The following is a 15,312-nucleotide window of genomic DNA, read 5'->3' on the forward strand; positions in this document are numbered from 1 at the left end:
CTTAACAACTCAAACTGTAGAAGCAGTTTTTATACCAAGGGGATATCCAAGAAGGTACCTAACGTTGACGGAGGAGACTTGTTAAAGATATCTTCTGCTGTCTACACCGAAAACTTTACCGAAGTTAAATCAAGAGGCTATTCACGATTTAATATAATTCTTCTACTTCGAGGGCGCACTACCTTATGGAGAAAAATTAATAGAAATGAATTGAAACGAGAGCAAGAAACAAATAAAATTCGTTTTAGTGTGTTTATTATTCTATGTACCCAAGGTCGTGGGTTATAACCTACATATGTTACCCGATTGATTTTCATCACTGCTATTTCGTTAGTTCGTAATGCAATAATTTACTGCACCCAAACTTTACTGTTTTGAATTGATAGTGTGTACGCAATTAATATGCACGAACAGTTAACGCGGAAATTCATCACAATTTGCAATGCAAATTCAATATTAGAAATGTTTTTTGATGAAAATGCGGCACAGAAAATTACTTATTTATAACGAAGTGACTAAGAAGATATATAACTTTGAAAAATGTTTATAGTTGTCGGCACTGTACCTACTATAGACATATAATGCAAGTGTAATCACTCTGATTATGCTATGTGCAAGGAAATTAACAGTTATCAAGTTGCCAGTTGTGGAAGGGTTGTTAAAGTAGTATTAGTACATTAATTGTTAGAGAGCGGATTTATAAGCACAAAAAAATTAAGAATAAGCGCTTAAATAAGCACAACATTTTCAATAAAAAAGTTTTATTTTAAGCAAAAAAGCATTAAAAACATAATCATATTACAAATCAAAGAACGCTTCTTAGAACTTTGGATAAAATATTATTACAATAATCCTAGACTTTATATTTTACACACGTATTTCAGTTTTCTTTAAAACAATTTATTATTATAATATGTTCCAAGTTGTCCACTGTAAAATTTTTTCGCCGATCAATTAAAATGTGTTTAAAATTGGAGAATGTGCGTTCAACATCCACACTCGTTGTTGGCGCAAATTGGAATTTTACAACTAATGTTGAATCTAACTCCAAATTTTCGACCTCCTGGCGTTGTAAAACACGAGCAACGTCGGAAAGAACACCGAAACCTGCATTTTTATTTAACACTTCGTCAAGTTTTTGAGATACTCTAGTACCAATATCACCCCTTACTGCGTTTGCTTGTTGTTTAAATTCTTTCACTAAGTTTATAGCATCTACCAACAACATGTTGGGTTTTTCTAACTTTTCTATTACCTCACATACGAATTGATAATTGCTTCTTAGAAAAGCTAGATCTTGTCGCAAATCTTTGTTTTCCAAAATATTTATGCAATCTTTAATCGATTGAGAAGAATCTTCGCTAAACTCTGTAACTACTTCCTCAAATTCTTTGATATATTTGTCATAATAAAATGTGGCCTGTAACCATGTTCCTCACCTCGTTATAATCGGCTCTGGGGGCAATGGTATGTTTGGAAATTTTTCCTTAAAATGTTGCACTCTTAGTGGGGCCTTAACAAAAATCTTTTTACCATTTGCCACTAATTTATTAACAGTAGGAAACTGCAAACGTATTCCTTCAGCCACTCTGTTTAAACCGTGGGCAATGCAAGTAGAGTGAATTAAATTGGGGTACAATATTTTTAGATTATTCCCTGCTTTCAACATATAACGAGGTGCATCCGAGATCATCAATAAAATTTTATTCGCCGGTACGGCATTTGGCAAAAATAGTGACGTAAGACTGTCATTTACAAATCTGGTAATCGTATTGCCATTTGTTTTATCTAACATTTTCAAACTTACTACATACCCTCGACTAGGGAAATTTTCATTTAAGATTCCAAAAATTAAACTTGCCACGTATCTTCCACAACTATCGGTTGTTTCATCGACAGCGAACCATAAATAATTATCTCCAATGCGATGTTTAATTTCGTTGTAAACTTGCTGAAACACTGTGCCTACATAATTTTTTCGGAGAGTACTTTCAACCGGAATATGTCGATTGCAGTGTTTTTCAAAGAATTCTTGAAGAGGGCCTTTCTCCAATTTTTTTAAAGGTATATTGGACTGGATCATCATTTTACATAAATCGAAATTAAACTGAAACTGCTCATCTTTTGTGGAAGTAGATGCAACAGATTCATGTATGGTCTGCTGTTTAATTTTAGAAACTTCAAACATTTTCTTCCTTTCTACATGAAGAGTCGTTCTGACATGTTGCGTCACGTTATATTTTTTATCACTTTGAATCTAAAACAACGTACATATACAGGATTAACAAAGGAAAATAGATAAAAAAAAATTAGTGGGCTTACGGTTTTCACACAAGCTCAGCAGAATATTTTGTTGTTTTCTAATTTTAATTCTGGAAAATCCCTTATCCACTCATCCGGCGTCGATTTTACTTTCGGCATTCTTTTAAAATATTAGTAATATTACCAAAAAGAACCCAACATGTAACAAGGGAGAACCACGTATAACACTGTACTACGACAAATGCAATAGACTGATGGTTGTGCATAATCGGTTCATTTATTTAAAAGTTTCCATTAGAAAAATTTTAAGGTAGGTAGTTGGGTACAATAATCCTTTTTTCTAGAAAATCTTCAACGGTCTTGCCGCAAAATGCCGAAAAAGAACATCTGGTTAAAAGCTTTAATTCATTATCAACGGAAGTAAGGATTTAAAGTCATAAAATCTATGGAGTATTTTTCCAATCCTATAATAAAATTTTATTACCCAAACGACCGGAACCTATTCACAGAAAGGGTCTTGAGTAAGTGTACCTTAGTGGTCAAGTCCAAGTAAAATGCATACGATACGATACGGCTAACTAACAAGTATTTGTCATCCCGACAAGACCGGCATTTGAACAAAATATGCATTAAAACTCATATTCGTCGAAAAAAGCATTAAATAAGTATATAAGTTTTAATATGCATAAAATTGGAAAAAAAGGAAATAAGCATAAAAAAAAATGTGTCAAATGACTCCAAATTGTATCATAGTTACAGATATTAAAAAGTTTTGAAGTGCTTACATTTTTCACAAAAAGCATTAAACCTAGAAATCCGCTCTCTATTAATTGTATTTGTTATTTTCTCTTGCGTCAGAAATATGTGTAAAATTCCTCATAATAATGTAACGAGGGTCCCAGAATCTTCTCAGACTGAATTTTCTAGTAAAGATTCATTTAGTTTTCCTTTGAATGACGTCTTTAACTTTTTGCTGAGAATACTTAATATCCATTTTGACAGAATTTCAGATGATACATGTCTCGGAGAAATAATTGTGAGAACAAATTGTTGAGTGTATTAATTTGTGAATATACGTTGGTGACCTTTCTTGACGAGATAAATAAATAAATTTTAGTTAATCTTCTGTAGTGACTTGATCAGTGTTAGTTTGTTACGAACAGTTTCAAAATAGTTTAGTTTCATTGTAGTTTTTTCAGAATAACTGGTATGTGAAAAAATAACAATAGAGATTATTAAATCATAAATAAAGAAACACATCCTGGCTGAGTAGACAAATTTTATTTAATGTTTCACCATGCTTTGGTGTCTTTTAAAATTTTGGCTTTCAAATAAATAAAGACAAACAAGAAACCTACGTTTTTGTAGTTATTGAACTGTGTTATTGGCAGTGTGACGCTGTTACAGTACTAACCTTAAATATCGCTCGAAAATAAAGAGGAATAGTAATTTCATAACCAACCAAGAGGAATTAATTTTTTGAAATTTAAGTTAAAAAGAAAATTCATTTATTGCTGGTATCGAAAACATTGATTTGTTGTCAAATATTGCAGATGTAGCACGTGCATTTGGAAGCAGCTTCACAACTTAATTTAGATTTGACGGAATTAACAGATTTATGCAAATATGAACTCGATTCTCATAAGAATGTTTATTTATGTAAGGGTTATATTGTTGTATTGAAATCGTGACAAATATGCAGACGCAGATAAATTTAGACTGATTACATGTGTATTTTGGAGTACATATTTTTGATTTTATTATTTTTGTTGATGCTTGCGCTACCGTTACGACAAAACTGACAAGCGTAAGGTAAAATTGGTTTTATTGGGATTAGCCAATATTACTTCTACCGTTTCAATAACAATCGGGGTTTAATTGCCTACATAAAATGGGTTATATTATTCCCAGTACTGAAAGAATCCATTGGGATTTGTTATCATACGTGACAGTTTTGGGCTGTTGGTTTCCTGTACCGATTTTCATTACATTAGGAGCTCGCATGAGGCCTATCAGTCGAACAGAAAATTAGTTTAAATGGAATATTTTGTGGATTTGTCAGTAGAAGCGTACCATAAAAAGAAAAAGTTGCATTAATACATTTTACCTGTTTCGTATGTTTTGCGGACGACTTAAATCTAGTTTCATCAGCAGTAAAAAATTAAATTTCGTAAGTTACCTAAAATTGAAGTAATATAGAACATCGTATTAAATCCATTTTTTTACATCCGTTTAATAGGCCAAGTCTCCTAATTTTTGTTTAACTTAAATGTTTATTCTTAATTGTGCCGCTTTGTTAAGTTAAAAATGTTGTAATTAATGGCTTACCTACACCCATGTTAACGTTCTATAGTTTGAAGTTCGCAAAATTGTAGTTCAATGTCACTTTGTTTGACCTTATTATTCAGCAATAATTAATAACATGAAAACATGTTAGTATGATACAATTATTTTGAAATATAATAGGGTTACAAAAATATTTCCTTGCCCTTCAGTCAGTTGTGTCCTCGTCCTTGTTCACCAGCTAAACCCAGATTATTCCAAATTCCTCCATCTCTCGCTGGTAAACCGCAAACAATATTCTATTATTTAAAGCCACGAGATGATGTAAATATGACATGGATCGTGTATCACAACATAAAACTATGTTTGTTTTGGTGAATTATTAAATTTGAAATTAGTTTCGGCTTACAGTGCCAGATTAACTTTAAATAAACAACACACTGTGTGTTCACCATGGATAAATCGACAAAAAACTATATACTTCATAGATCAAACGTGGCAGCCGTATAATTTATCATGTGCTAGTTTTACTGGATACTTTTTTATTAGTATGTAATTCTGCCTTCAGTAACAAAAGCAGGGACATTATTAATCGTTTTTCAAATGTCATTGTGATTTTTGTAATTGGGTTTTTAATCTGAAAGTTATTTTTTAATTTTACAAGTGCAATATATTTTTTGGTAAATTTTTAAGTAAATCTACAGACAAGACCACTAAAACACAACCTAAAGGACGCCAAACCAAATTTTTACCTGATCCTTCCAAATTGGTTTATTAACTTTTTTTTACTTTACCATTAAGTGAGTATTCATTATTTCTATCTTTATGATCCAAGTATCTTCTCCCAATTGTCATCATTTCTCTATATTATTTTTTCGGTTTGTCTGTAATCAAACCACTCACCCAAAATATCATCGGGACTAAAGGTTAAAACCTCTGTTAAATCATAATAAAGAGGCGACTGCTCTAAAAATTCGTAACGTGTCTAGTAAAGCATTTGAGACTTAAAAGTGTGTATTTTTCACAAATCGAGCCGAGCTAAATTGTTTTTCTTTTAAATCCTTTGTTTCGTTTATATTTCGTCTGCTCTGGAGTCTATCTCACACTTTCGACGTGCGCTGAATTTATTAAATGAACCCATTCTAATATGTGCGCATATACGTGCATACTACTCGATGCTTTATTTACAAAACCGATCCATTTACCCTAATAAATAATTGAAAACAATTTACAAGATTTTCTCTACGTTAAGAGTTCATTGTTTCCGTCGATGAATACGCAAGTAAGTTACTCGAATGAATTTTAATAATTGAATCGACCTTATTCGGGCGCGCGCTTTAGTTTACCATACAGTTTTCCCATCTAGTCTTATATATTTTAGAAAAGTGGGATCAAGAATAATTTATCATTAATGCTATGCAACCCAAAAATCATTTCCGTGGCAAAAAGCGTGCATTAAAAATAAATCGGACACTGGAATCGTCGTTGGTAAACTTTGGAAATTATGTACGTAAAAATTCGTTTTGATTTAAAATAAGAACTTCCGGCGGCTTCTTGCTTGATTAATATAATTATTAGATTTGTTTAAGTTTTAAGAATACTTGATTCAGCACTTTACCCATGAGTTGTTCTGTAAACTTTTTTAAAGAAGACGATGCATTTTAAAAATATGCGCAAATTTATGACGAGATAATTTGACAACGAACAATCCTGTATTTATTTGATAATATTCATTTGCTTACGAAATGTATATGTCATAGAGTTTTATCATTTTAGAATACATACTCGACATTCTACATATGAAGACAAGTATGTATGTACTTTCATTTTTCAAGAAAATAATGGTACTCTATTAACCTCTTCGACACCATTGTTGTATACTACTCGTTACATATCTGTTAGTAGAAATCTAATTAATTCAAATTTTTCAGATTTTTTTATTTACTTTTTTAAATACTTTATATGCTTCCGTTACTTTCAGCACTCTTTGGTTAGAAAAATTGCTTGTACCACTTAATTAAAATTAAAAAAATATTTGAACGGGTTTTACTTTCGAATACTTTCAGTGATGTAAATGAAGCAGCCAGAAGAAGTAATAGACTGATGATAAAGATTTTTAATTTTTTCTTCTGTATGATGTACTAACAGTAATGTTTCTTATTATTTTTAATTCAAAAATCGTTAGCTTGCAAAAAATGTGTTTTAAGTCCTGGGGATGATGGTAAAAATTTGTAAAAAGTACGTTTTATTCTGATCTGATCTCCCACAGCCAACATTTTCTAAGTGTTTGTTAACCGATTCCATTTTAATAATGTCACACGTTTGTTACACATACATATTGTCATAAACATAAAATAATTGTTAGTAACATATATGTACTACTATTATCAATAACAATCGAAAATCAAATCACATAATTGAGATTGATTTAAACTTTGTTTGAATGACATTAAACATTCTCAGAATTCAATATGACATAAGATTAAAAGGGTCAATGATATTTGCCCATAAAGTTGTTTTGATTTGACTTTTTTTGTTTTGAATCCCAACTGTTGCACGTTAAAAACATTATAAGTTTATGTGTTGGTAAATTAAATGTGTCTTATTGTTTTACAGAAACGATTAATTAACTAATGTGTTTATCAATAACTAACTTCATAATTTTTTAAATTATTATTTGTAGTTGTTACACATCTTACTAATTATGTTATTTTGAATTGGTTTTAACACTTAGTTTTAAATACTTCGTTGTTAATCTTTTTTTTTATGTTGAAGGAAACAAAAACACGTATGATCTATGCAGGGTGTTTAAAAAATCACACACCAACTCTATGATTCAGGACAATTTAAGTAACAGATAAAAAATAATTTAAAACATTTTGCCCAAATGTAGAAGATATATACATATTTTAATTCACCACTTTATGACAGATATCTGAAATCGATTGACCTTTCATTATTCAAAACAATTTTGGAGACATCTTGTTTTTATCCCTAGATTTCTTTATTTTATAACATTGCACAAAACTTAAAAATTGTTTAGGATGAATCTGTTGAAAGTGGCTAAATTTGCACATTTTTTGGTCTGTCTAACTAAATTGACATTTTGTTTCGAACTTAGACTTTAATTGCATCATTGCGCCATTTTTTGAACACCTGTATATAGAATCGCAAGGAATTTCAGACGAAGTATACTAAAACCGCAGACAAAATTTAACGACTAAGTGGATTGATTCTCAACAATAGTCTCCACTTAATTTGTCAAAAATTTGAAGCTTTAGCTAAATGTAAAAACAAAATGACACAAGGGACATAAAGTAGTTTTCGTTTGGTTTCAGTAGAGTAGAGTTCGGTGGTATGAGAGCAGTTACATACTTAGAACAATAAAAATTATATTCATGTATTTTAGAATTTATTATTGTATTTTCTCAAATATCTGTTAATAATACAAGAAAATATTAAGAATTTAATTCCCCTTTATAACGCTATGCTGAAACAGCGTAATGTGTACTTGCCAACTCCGAATAAGAGCGCCTGATCAACCTCTAGTTTTATGTTAAGTTAATCGAATTGGTGGTAGATTTTCCTCTCTAAATTAGAATCCACTGGGGTCTAAATTGATTTCCAGTAGTTGTACACTACTTGTGATAGGTACACGGCTATACTGTAATGTGTTTTCGGAGGTTGCAAATGGGTTACCCTGAATTGTGATCCTAGAATAGAGAACTAACGGCTAATTAATGCTTGGAAAATTAGCTGCAGTGGCAAATTTGAATGTTCGGTAAGAATTAGCAGAGATAATGTTTTCAAAGTGTTTGTTTTAAATCGGTATAGTTCAAAAATACATATTATAACGTAAAGGAAAGCACTGAAATATTGCATTATTTTTCATTTTATGGATAATGCACTTATAAACATTTTTAGCTCATTATTCATTTTTTCTCTTAAAAAGGTTAGTCAATTTTGGATAAAATTTATATGTTTGGAAAGATAATTAGACAGTTTTACGTTTCTAAAATTATTAAAAAGTTTAAGTTTAAAAATGTGTCCTGGGTAGTTTCCGTAAGTTGGCACCGTATATAAGGACTACATTATATGAAATATTTCGTAGTGATGACAGTCTTGAAAAATATACGAATTGTCTCAAAAATTAATTACATACTGACTTGTATACAATTTAATAAGGAATAAGAAATGAGGGACATAACAGCTAAAAAAACGGGGTTGATGGGAAGAATACTGTAAATATAACATAGAATACGTGAATATTTTTTACTATACAGATGTCCCTGATAAAACTCAGCAACGCTTTATTCTGAAAATGGATAGAGCTTTTGAAATTCTGTAAACACTTTGGCGTTTATTTTATTTTCAGTTGGTCAAAAAGTGTATATCTGTATAAAAAAAATCAAGCTAAAAGCAGTGGCGTTTCCAAAATTTCAATGTCTCTATTCGTTCTCAGGATATAAGGCCGCGGAGTTTTATCTGGGACATCCTGGATATGGAGATGGAGACAACATACAAATAGGCAGGACCTTCAATGTAAGGGTTCGTGAAAAGGGCAAAATAAAAACGAAAGAAGAAAGAGAAACAAAAAGAAAATCAAAAGATAAGAGAGAGAACAAAATAATAAAGGAAAATCATTGGTAGACTTAATAGAAGCTATAAGCTGATTAAACAATAACACGGAAGATGATGAAGGAGGAAGGTTGGGAGCAAGTAGAAAGGTTTAAAAACTGTTCCTAGAACTAAACTAGAAATTGACATTAAGGTTATTAGCGAAGTAAAACGGTGATAGGAGGAGTCAATTCAACAACTAACATTTTGATCTTTTTTCTTTACAGTTTTGTATATATAGAACAGCAACTAAGATTTTATTAATAGGTTAAAGTAAGTTGTGTGAAATTCATATAGCCTGGAACAGTGGTAACCACATATGTACCACTCCAGAAAATATAACTACTAATATAGTTACTAATAAAAATATTAGTAGACTGTATGCAACTGTTTCACACTTTAGTCACGATCCATCACTTAATTTTTACGTCCGAGCGATGGTTAATGTTGAAAATCCCTTTTCCTTTTTTTAGATTTTTGCCATATATCTGACTTCCTACCTACGAGTAGTTTTTAATTAGTTTAATCAAGTAAGGTGACTTTTATTTGACTTTTTGTTTCCCGAGCAGTAGCTATGGAACACTTGCAGTAACCATTAGATGCCTAAATGAATTGTTTTTTAGCTGATAGAATATGGAAATTTAGATATCACATTTCCGTCTGTATGTCGGCTTTTAGCGTTTTTGTTAGACAGATAATTTTCATAACATCCATACCGGTTATTCCAATTTGTACGTGTATTTTAATGGCATTTCCAAGAAACGTGTACAGAAATTTAAAAACTGAGTGCTGAATAAAAAATTGTTCCTTTACTGGCGGTTGATCTCAATTTATAATTTCACTCATACAGATTAATCTAAAAAGTGGGAGCCACAAAATTTGCAAAACTCTATTTATAAGACTGAATTAGGTAAAGTGAAATAAATATTGCGTATTTAAAACTGTCTTTAGTATTGTCAGAGTTATTACCCTGACCTAGGAGAAACTCAATTACACCTCGGCTTGCTCCTCGAACCCCAGAACAAAATAAAACGGTCAAATTGGAAGATATAATTCTTGCATAAATTATCTGTGCGACTAAACATCGCTGAGTTATTGCTCTGGGTGTATAAATTTACTCCCGTTTTCGAAGCAACGTATAAATTTATTATCAAAGGTAGATTTTTAATATTTAATAATACTTTTGTTACTGTCTTGATGTTGATCTTCCCTTAGAAAATACAGGTCATTAAATAAAATCTATTTGTCATTATTCCACACGACGTGTAGAATACACAAATTTCAGTAAAGTAAATGGAGAATACTATAACTGCCTTAAATGTTCAGAAACAAAAGTATTATATTTACGACAATACTAAATTTAAAACAAAATATAGAGCGAGTGGTACTTGTATCATGAAAATAGGGAAATGTATTAAAAATTATTATTTCGAATTTAGGGTGAGGGTTTAAATTGTGTCAAGCTATAGCCTATATACACATGATAGCATCATGTAAAAAAAATCAAAATGATCTCTGGTATCACTTGTACTTGGCTCTGGATCCTTATCGAGTGTCATGCCCAAGTTGTTTACAGATTTTGCTCTATACACTAACTATGAAAAAAGTTTGCTCCTGATATTGTTCTTACCCACAAAAACTTCTAGCAGGATTATCTATTTAGTCAGCTATGAACCGTAAAATCATTGGGGTGTGTTATTTAGGATATAGCGAATCACGAGTGTGATCATTTGACTGCTTGACACCATTCATTAAACGAAGTTCATAGGTTAATGTAACATTATATTATCATGTTTTCATGCACTTCCATCGGAATTCCCCTCCTACACGAAAGCTCGACTGATCAAAGTACACAAAGTAAAACTATTAACTCCTCGATTCAATTAAATACATTACATCCCTAATCTGTATTTACCGCATATCTAGAATTTTTGACCTGCAATATAAGCGTTTTCAGTTCGTTTTACAGATTTCCCGCATGAATGATTTTGATAAAGGATTAAGCCACTTAAATCCTCCAAGTGCACATACCGCGTAAAGTAATGGTCCGGAAAATATATCCCCTGTAAAATTCAAAGGTTTATGTTTTTTATATTCCCGACATAATCCAAGCCGCCAATTCTCGCGAAGTTCGTTGCAGGGAGATTTGGGCCAGACTTGCATTAAGCAAAGATGGAGGTACAACATCTCGCACTACCTATAATAATTCTATCCGAGAAATCTCGAGAGAATCCAACGTAGTGTAGAATTTATGCTTTGATATTGATCAGTTGGGATATACTAAAGTCCACAGCATTTACATCAGCTCATACTTGACAGAAGGAAACTGGAATGATAGATGATTATGTATTGTTCTGAGACTTTGGAGGAGTTAACAAATCCCCTTTTTCACCTGACATTAAGTTTGATTTTACTGACATTACACAAAAGTGGAGCTTATTAAGAAAGGTCACCGTTGTTATTTATTTAACAAAATTTTATTTGACATTTACTTGGTTTAATATGGTGGTTTTTATATTTGTACCCGCACTGGTATTATATCTCACGACAGAACAGTTTTTTGACGATACGCAGACTGAAAGCATTGCATCTCACGCATGCATTACATGCACAGTTTTTTTTTACAACTACGTTGTTTTGCATGATTAAATCAACTGTATTGCATTTCTTAACACAATTCGTCATAAACGCTGCGTTTCTTGGCTTGAAACAAAAGACATAAAAGAAGTTAAATTTAGGCTAACAAATATTACGCTCAAAACACAACAGTTCTTTTTGTTAGTCATAGTGCAAAAAATTAATTTATTCAATAGAATTAATCAGTTACAGCATGTATTAAATAAAAACGTGCAGCACAAACAAAGTTGGCGGCAATTTTCAATTCAACGCTGTACCTTCCTGACGTGACAACTTTTTCTTGACGACAGTCTCTGCATCGTAGGTATGATATATAGGTACGTTTCTGCATAATTTTCCTCTATTTTTTCGACAAGTAATTCAGTTTTAGTTGTAGTACCTACCTCTTACAAAATAATTGAACAATAAACTAAACTAAACCAAACGTGACTACTGTTGTCGTACACGTTGAAAATAAGATATAAAAAGTAAGTGTTTTCGTTTTTAAAGCAATATGTTGATAATCATATTATTTGTTGCGTAAATTCTGCACAGTGTAGTCTTCTATTTAAGCAAAAAGGCTTCTAAATTATACAAAAATTATTTTTTGTTTTTAATATTTAGAATTATACTATATAGTCATTTCTCATTTTAGTAAATAAAAAAGTCCTCAGGTATTTATGATTTTCGTCCCTAAAAAAAGGACTGTTTTTTTCTCAAAACTCTGTTTCTACTTAATTTCTCTTCGTTGTGTGAAACGCTCAATCGATTACATTATTTGCTCTTAAAATGATAATATTTACATATATTGTTTTTTTTTTTTTAATTATGCGGATGTAAAATTTACGTATACCCTTCTTTTCAGCATCATTATCAGAAAACTAAGCGATCATTCGTGTTTTCCAAAGATGTGCTCGTATGTTATGTTGATATTAGAACATTGAAGTTTAAAATTTACGAAGAATAAAAGTGAACCAAAAGGATTCTGATGAATCAGTTGAGGTACATGGAAGCAAGTACTGCGCTTATAAATTCATAATATTGTAATCGCCGTTGAATAGGCAACTTATTATACTTCTGTGTTTTCGATTTTGTGACTGCATACCTCCATACTTAATTGTGAACACTACGAACATTGTTTAAGTATGTTGAACATTGCCTCTAAATTCCTCATTGTTGGTGCATTACAGTAAACTGATCAGTCGTCATTTGATTACTATTTTTGATCGGCAGCTACGTACCATTTATTGATTAGATAACATATTTTTAAGAACACTGCATTGTTGTAAAATTTGCACAATAAAACACTGAACTCTTATTGTTAACTTCAGATTTCTTCTAGCTTAGACTTTAAGCCACCATTTTGTATGTAAACATTTTTTAATTATTTTTGTTTCCCTAAGGCGACACCGCTAGTTCTCTATATTAAAATTGTCGTTGTGTCAGAGAAAATAATTTCGTTCTTAGTACGAGATTTGTAGCAAAGCCGTTCCCCAATTCCTATTATCTAGTAAAAAATTAGGAAGAACATATGACAGAATTACATGATTTTGATTTCTGGAAAAATTTTATTGAGAACTGAGGAATGATCTACTACGTTGTTAGAACTTAGTTTTAGGAAATAACGGAGAATCAGTACATCTCGGAATGAAAAACAGTTTCCGAATTTGAGTTTTTGGATCAATTTTTACATTTTTTACAAAAATCTGAATCTACTGGAATGTGTGCATATACAGGGTTAGTCACGAGAGAATTACTTCTGAAGATTTTTTTTACGCAACCCAAAATACGAATACCGTGTACCACTTGATACTAACTGAATTTAAAATGAAATGCTTAATCCATGATTGCTTTGAGTTTGGCATCTCATTTTGACAATTGTGGAAAAGGAGGTTACGCGAGTGTCCATGGTGGTACCGCAGCCAGTCGACGATCTTCTTCGGCGCCGCTAATAAATTTGTCAGTGTGCCTCTTGATCTTTTGCAACCGATTAATCACGAGAAAATTATTTCTAAAAATTCCTTTTACGACATTTTATTCAAAGGTTACAACATAAACTCAAACAAGTAAGTAAATAATTTAACTACTAATCTGTTGAAAATGTTGGACATTTTGGGGGGATGCTACGACTTTTTTGTAAATGGATGGTCGAAGAAGCCCAGAGGTTGCAGATTTGCACTTCGACGAGGTTCTAGGTGACGCAGAGATGGCGAATTAACACATGCACATTAGCGGCGAACAACATTGGTAGAGCACTTACGGCTTCAGTATAGCCCAGATTGATCTGACCGTATGTCGTCGATCCAATGGGGCTCTAGAGCCGAGTCAACGATGAAAAAAAAAAAAATTTACGTCAAAGTGACACTGCCAAAGTCAAAGCAATCATGGATTAGGCATTTCATTTTAAATTTAGATAATATCAAGTGGTACAGCGTATTAGTATTTTGGGTTGCGTAAAAATAATTTTCAGAAGTAATTTTTTCGTGACTAACCCTGTATAATTATGGATAATGTGTTTAAAACTTCAATTGATATAAAAATAAAAAGAAATTAAATTAGGAGGCACAAAAAAAGCAACTCATTAAATTATGTTATATACGAATAACAGTAACAATGTTACGAGAAAGAAAAATATGAGAACAAGAATTGTTTCTAGAAAATAAAAAAAAGTAACTACTTAGTAATAATAACGTGTCCATAAAGTTTGGAATAAATTTAGTTACTAATAAGGAAGTATTGAAATGTGGTCCATCCGATGATTCATGGCCTCTAGAGGACGAAACAAAGTTCCTGTTTCCGTCTGTCTGTCTGCCGCCTGTGTCAATTCTAATTAGATAGATAATAATCTCCGAAATTATTGGGCCGATTATTGTCAAGTTTTTTAATGTGTGGAGCTGGTAAAACGCTAACTAAAATTTGTCTGATCATCCCCACCAACAATCTGATGACGCCACATCAACAGTAATACTATTTAAATTTTATAGAATACTGTACTTTGTGAATCCACCTTGATTTTTAATCACAGTTACTTTACAAAAATGTTTCTGTAATATTTGCCACACGTTGCACGTAACACGATTTAAAGCATTGAATTTTTTTCTAAGACATTCAATTTGTTTGATAATTTTACCTCAGGTACGAGGTCTAAATAACATTGGACCAATTGTTTGACCCTTGCCTTAATTCCGATAGTTAACAATTCTCTGATACATGCAAGGCAATTCTTTCACTACCACTAGTTATTAAAACAATTTCGTCTTTTATACTCTCGTTTCTCAATGAAGGTAAAGAGAGTTCTTAACTCGCCATATCTGTTTTTTTTTTGTTGTTTTTTATATTAATAAACTTCTACCTCTATAAACTGAAAAAATAAGTGCTCTTCACTTGAAAAATTGCGATATCAATGTGATTGGAGACTTTTAAGGGACTGCCACTCAGTTCTCTTATATGTTTGTATAACAATATTCTAAGCATTATTAAATTAACACGAAAACATTTTTCATAATTTTGACAAATTGAACGACTAAATGTGAT

At 31.6% G+C, this 15,312-nt stretch overlaps 1 protein-coding gene across 8 annotated transcripts in view; it reads left to right on the forward strand.

Moving 5' to 3' along the window:
• Ih (I[[h]] channel) overlaps window positions 1-15,312 on the forward strand; it is a 196,989-nt gene that overhangs the window by 141,932 nt on the left and 39,745 nt on the right. The gene's annotated exons all lie outside the window — the stretch shown is intronic.

The sequence above is a fragment of the Zophobas morio genome, unplaced genomic scaffold (assembly GCF_036711695.1).
Source record: "Zophobas morio isolate AGI-343-1 ecotype UQ-CSIRO unplaced genomic scaffold, CSIRO_AGI_Zmor_V1 ptg000023l, whole genome shotgun sequence".
Classification (NCBI taxonomy): domain Eukaryota; kingdom Metazoa; phylum Arthropoda; class Insecta; order Coleoptera; family Tenebrionidae; genus Zophobas; species Zophobas morio.